At 37.7% G+C, this 6,006-nt stretch overlaps 1 pseudogene; it reads left to right on the top strand.

The window, feature by feature from the left end:
* The first annotated feature begins 560 nt into the window (after positions 1-560).
* On the top strand, positions 561-4,058 carry LOC123609386 (annotated as a pseudogene).
* Positions 4,059-6,006: the final 1,948 nt, after the last annotated feature.

Raw genomic sequence — 6,006 nt, 5'->3', positions numbered from 1 at the left:
ATATACCACATTTCCCCACTCATATATATAGGGTTAGGGTAAGTTTTAGGGCTAAGTTTAAGGAAAGTGTTAGTGTTAACCCCAGAGTTATACTATGTGTCTGGTATCCTGTAGTTCAAAGACATCTCTAGGCGTTAGGTTTAGGTTAGGATTTCAATTAGGGATTAGGAATTATGAGTTTGGGTTAGGGTTAGGTTTAGGGTTTAGTTAAGGTATGTGCCTGGCAACCTGTAGTTTAGAGACCTCTCCAGAGAATGAAATACCAGAGTTCTGTTGGCTTGAGAATAGACATGGCAGTTATCCTCTAAGCTGAGGGAAGGACTGGATTTAGGGCTCTAAATGGTCTTACATAGATTTTCTCAACTTTTGTTGGCATGAACTTGTAATTGAATCTTAAAGACAATCAGGAAGGCATAAATGGTGTAGGTTGGCTCTCAAAGAGTAAGTACCAGGTTAATAAGGAAAAGGTGAGTTTTAATGTATTCCAGCTTTTCTGTTTCATGGCTCCTGAATCTCCCTTACTTCTCGCCAGTTGTCTGGTAAATTTGGGCTTTACCGCCATGGGGAGCAGGGGAAAAATCAGGTGAATCACCAGAATCCATTCCTTTCATTGACAATACAATTCAAAGCACCTTTTTCCGGTTGGTTGGTGATAACTTCTGTGGCGTCCCAGTAAAAGGGCAACATCATGTTCAAGGCATTTCTATGAAGAGTCTTATCTTGTGAACATCACACCATTCTAACTGACAGTTACTTGAAGGGTATTAATTGCAATTTTGGAATTTGTCTTCCCCATGGTCTCAGTCAAGGAAATAATGTCACATTATTCATTTTGTTTCCTTAAAGGCCCTATTTGCTCTGGGATAAGGGTTTCATACCCTGATACCTTAAATGCCCTAACGCATTCCTGCATTCTGCTCAAAGCACATCTTCTGGACAAGCCCAGGCTTTCTTTTCTGTGATGATGATAACTACAGTTTGTTTTAGACTTTGCTTTCCATGGTTATATTTTGAACATTAGCACAGTTGGTATAGGAAGACAGTTAGGTCGATGTTCTCAGGTTGCATGACAGCTAGAGAGCTTGTTGGTTTGTAAATGGTAAAGCATAGACCACAAAGAGAACAGTGGGGAGAGTGGACAAATACAGGAAGGTCAGTATGGAAAAGCTGAGAGAGCACTGCATAAGAGCTAGGTTTAGTTCAAAGTCACAGACATGAAAGGAATTAGGAGAATGCCTGTTAGTGACACTGGGGTGAGAAGAGAGTGCTATGCCACCCATTTTCCCTATAATGTTTGATTTAAAGGCATAGAGAGATATTTTATTCCACAATTCTAAAGCTGCCTTTGATAGGTCCCTCTTTTCCACTAAGAAGAAAATCAAGCCATAAATCTCTAAATTTCTCTTTTTTTGAATTATGGATAGTTTGCTCCTTATCTCTTATTCCTCTTCACTTCTAGGAGAATGCTGAACAATGACTGGTATAGCAGTTTAGGAAATGTTACACAACCGCTGCCTTCTTTTAATTAATGTAGTGAGGAACTCAGGCAGCTTTCTTTGTAATGCAAGACAGTTGTGCCTACCTCAGAGGAAACACCTACGGCATTTGAGTTAAAATATTTTGTGGTGTATTATCTTTCATTTTAGGGAAATAAAAAAGAAATACCTTGGAAAATTTCCCCCATTCCTTGTGAGGTTAATGACAATTACATTATGAATAATATAAAATGGTGTATAGATATACTTGAGAATCGATCTTAACAATCTTGGGCCACATTCAGTGTTCCTATCTCTCCAGCTGTAACTTCACCAATTAGACATCCCTTGCATTTTTTTCAAGTGCTAGGATTACAATATTTGAGCTAGTAAAAGTCTTCAAAAGACTGCATGCGGGTCTGTTCTGGCTGAATTTGTGATTGCTGTCTTCTGTCAGAGAGTGAGGGGAGACATAGCAGGGCAAAGCTATCTGGGAACATATAAATGTGGGAGACTATGTCTTTTAGCAACAACTATATAGTAAAGTGTTAATTTTTTCAATGAAAGATTGGTAACACACAAGAGAAAATAAGCAAATGAAAACCAAACTATTAATGCACAGTGGAGTTTCTTAACTTTATTTTTCACAAAATAACAGCCACAAGGTAAACTAATGACTGGATTTTATGCAATATTCATATATATTTTCCTATTAAAAATCAGTGAGTTTTCTATTCAGAAGCTCAATTTGAAATTATAGAAAACCTAATGTGGAATAATTATAAATTATAACTTTGAGTTCAAATGTCTTAGCTGCTGTTCTAGAGCATGTGAAATTTTTGTGGAAATAGTGTTTCCAGCTGTTGTCCATGCCTCACAGGTTGGGATTCACACACATTCAGTCCCAAGCACCACTGGTTCCTGTCCACTTTCCTACTCCAAACACCCTCCCTTTTTCTTTTGCTTCCTCTGCAATTTTCTTCAATTCTGTAATTTCATTTTGGTCTTTCAAAATTATTTGTAGTCTCATTTATGTTCGGAAGCATTCCATCACCAAATCCCCCACGTTATTTCACTTCTCGATTAGGATTAAGACCTTTGGCTTAGCTCATAGTGTGAATGCTCATTTTTGGGTGTGTGTGTGCACACTGTGCCTTTGTTTATACTTCCAGTTGATGCTATTTCTTTTTTGTCAAAAAATAAGTTGCTAACATACATGAATGAATAAGAATATTTTGTTCTTCCTATAATCATAATGCAATTGAAATTTATTTTTTTCACCCAATATTAACATTTTAAAGTTGTTACTGAGTTGATTTTCATCTCATGGTAATTTCTCATTTATGTAGGATTTTTAAGAGTAGAGATATTCCTTTCTCTGAAACCACAAAATTGGAAGTAGCCTGAAAATACATAAAAGAGGGATAAATTGAAAGTTTTTTGTTAAAAAGGTAATTTTTCATGAAAATTGTCTTCTTGGCTATGGAACATAATCTTCAATCTTTGTTTATCCAATACTACCTTAGGGATTCATAAAATGAACTCATTCACTTGAGAAGTTATTGATCGTGTCCACAACAGGGAGAAACATCTGAATGAACATAAAAACTATAAAAATGTTACTGAAACAAGAGCATTTTGGAAATGGCATACTTTTCCCCCAGTCTACTGGCCAGTGTTTAACAATGAGTAAGCAGCCTTTGAGTTTATGATTCTTTCTTCAGGTACTGGGAAACAGTGAATGATGATGGGAAATCATATAAGTTCTGAAGGCTACTTTACTAGGTTTTTCTCATTGGCCTCATCTGGAAGTAATTCTCTTTGTGCTTATCTTGATGTTCTACTTGACGACATTGATAGGCAACCTCTTTATCATTGTCTTGTCATACCTGGACGCCCATCTCCACACTCCCATGTACTTCTTCCTCTCAAACCTCTCTTTTCTGGATCTCTGCTACACCACCAGCTCCATCCCTCAGTTGCTGGTCAATCTCTGGGGCCCAGAAAAGACCATCTGTTATGCTGGTTGCATGACTCAACTTTACTTTGTCCTCGCATTGGGAACCAGAGTGCGTCCTCCTGGTGTTCATGTCCTATGACCGTTATGCAGCTGTCTGTAGACACCTGCAATATGCCATGGTCATGAACGCTTGCTTCAGCCACCTGTTTGCTATGGCTTCCTGGGTCAGTGGCTTTATCGCCTCAGCACTTCATTCCTACTTTACCTTCTGGGTCCCCCCCTGTGGACATCGCCAGGTGGACCATTTCTTCTGTGAAGTTCCAGCACTGCTCTGATTATCGTGTGTTGATGCCCGTGCTAACGAGCTGACCCTCCTGATCATGAGCTCCATTTTCGTTCTGATACCACTCATCCTTATTCTCAGTTCATATGATGCCATTGCCCTGGCTGTGTTTAGAATGCAGTCATCAGTCAGACTTCAGAGAGTCTTTGAGACATGTCGAGCCCATTTTATAGTTGTGTCCCTCTTTTTCATTCCAATCATGCACATACATCTGCAGCCACCATCAGGAAGTTCTCAAGATTAAGGCAAGTTCATTGGCCTCTTTTATACTGTTGTCACACCTAGCCTCAACCCTCTAATCTACACTCTCAAAAACAAAGATGTAAGGAGACTAGCGGGATGGGAGTGGGAGATGTGATAGAACACGATTTTTATCCTGCAACTTTTGTTCAGTCTCGTCCATCTTGGATGGTGGTTTCCCTTTTCTTTGATACTTATTTTAATTTACAACCCAGCAAGCATAGACGAAAGTTCAGTCCTAACTTTGGAAACATTTTATTGACTAATTCTAAAATATTATCTAAAGGTAACTTTTTTGATTTGTAACACTTCAATCTTTAATAATTCCATATTTAGTGTCCATAGAAATTAGGGACTTTTTAAAAAGTTTATTTATTCAATGTGAGAGAGAAAGAGAGAAAGCACAAGTGGGGGAGGGACAGAAGGAGAGAGAGGGAGAGAGCGAATCCCTAGCAGGCTCCACAGAGCACTGAGCCCAATGCAGGCTTGAATTCACCAAATGGGGAGATCATAACCTGAACTGAAATCAAGAGTTGGATGCTTACCTGACTGAGCCACCCAGTCACCCCTAGGGGATTATTTTTAAAAATAATATGTTAAGGGGAGCCTGGGTGGCTCAGGTCAATTAGGCATTGAACTCTTGACTTTGGCTTAAATCATGATCTCATGGTTCATGAGTGCAAGCCCTACATCTGGCTCTGCACTGCTTGGGATTCTCTCTTCCTGTCCATCCCCCACTGTCTCTCTCTTTTTCAAAATAAATAAATAAAAACTTTAAAAATAAATAAAACATAATAATATGCTAAATTATGGACTAAGCAATAATATCTACAAAAAGATGGAGCACTATGGTAAAGATATACATGTATTGAGTTTTTGGTCATTGACAGGCATTCAGTTTAGCAAAATGGTGACAAGATGTATGACAATTCTTTAGTTAAAGCATATTTTTTCAAGATACTATATTATAGTGTTTTATTCTATGGGTCTATATGCTTGTTGCATTGAACAATATAAAGATATATCTGTTCAAAATAGTTCATTTGTCCACCCAACCAATTATTCATCTACTCATTCATTTATTCATTTACTTTAATAGCTAAATATCTTCTAGATTTCAGAGGTTTTGCTAAAATAGATGAATAAAACACTCTTTTTTCCTGAATAGAACTCATTTTCTGGTGGGAGAAATAACAATGTAAGATAAAAAAATAAAGTATCATTATATGACTTAATTTGTCACTGTGAACAGTGCTAATAAATTAGGGTAGCTTTCAAAAGTTTAAAACAAGGGGTGTCCAATTTCAGCTCAGATCATGAACTTACAGTTGTGGGTTTGAGCACCATGTTGGGGGTTCCACTCTCAGTTCAGAGCCCGCTTTGTATCCTCTGTCTCTCTCTCTCTCTCTCTCTCTCTCTCTTTCTCTGCCCCTTTCCTCCCCCTCTCTCTTTGTCAAAAATATTAAAATAAGTAAACAAACAAATAAATAAATGAAATTAATTTTTTTATGTTTATTAATTTTTGAAAGACAGAGAGAGACAGAGCACAAGCAGGGGTGGGGCGGAGAGAGAAGGGGACACAGAATCTGAAGCAGGCTCCAGGCTCTGAGCTGTCAGCACAGAGCCCGATGTGGGGCTAGAACTCACGAACTGAGAGATCACGACCTGAGCCAAAGTTGAACGCTCAACTGACTGAGCCACCCAGGCACCCCTAAATAAATGAAATTTAAAAGAAAACAAGGAGTTTGGCCATAAATCTTGAAAAATAAATACCCATTTGTAATTCCTGTAGGAAGATGATACTATTCAGTAAAACCAAAGAAACCAATATGTATTTAATTTGTTTTGATTGGGCTTTACTAATAACATATTGAAGGTACGTTAAAACTTTTCTTTTAAACATCATTATTCTTTCTTTTAATGTTAAAAAGAAAATTGACCCATATCCTTTAATTTATGACTCTTAGTGGTAAATAATAATACTGATG

Source organism: Leopardus geoffroyi, chromosome B2 (assembly GCF_018350155.1).
Source record: "Leopardus geoffroyi isolate Oge1 chromosome B2, O.geoffroyi_Oge1_pat1.0, whole genome shotgun sequence".
NCBI classification, from domain to species: Eukaryota; Metazoa; Chordata; class Mammalia; order Carnivora; family Felidae; genus Leopardus; species Leopardus geoffroyi.
The sequence above is the reverse complement of the archived record's forward strand: the minus strand, read 5'-3'. Positions and strand labels throughout refer to the sequence as shown.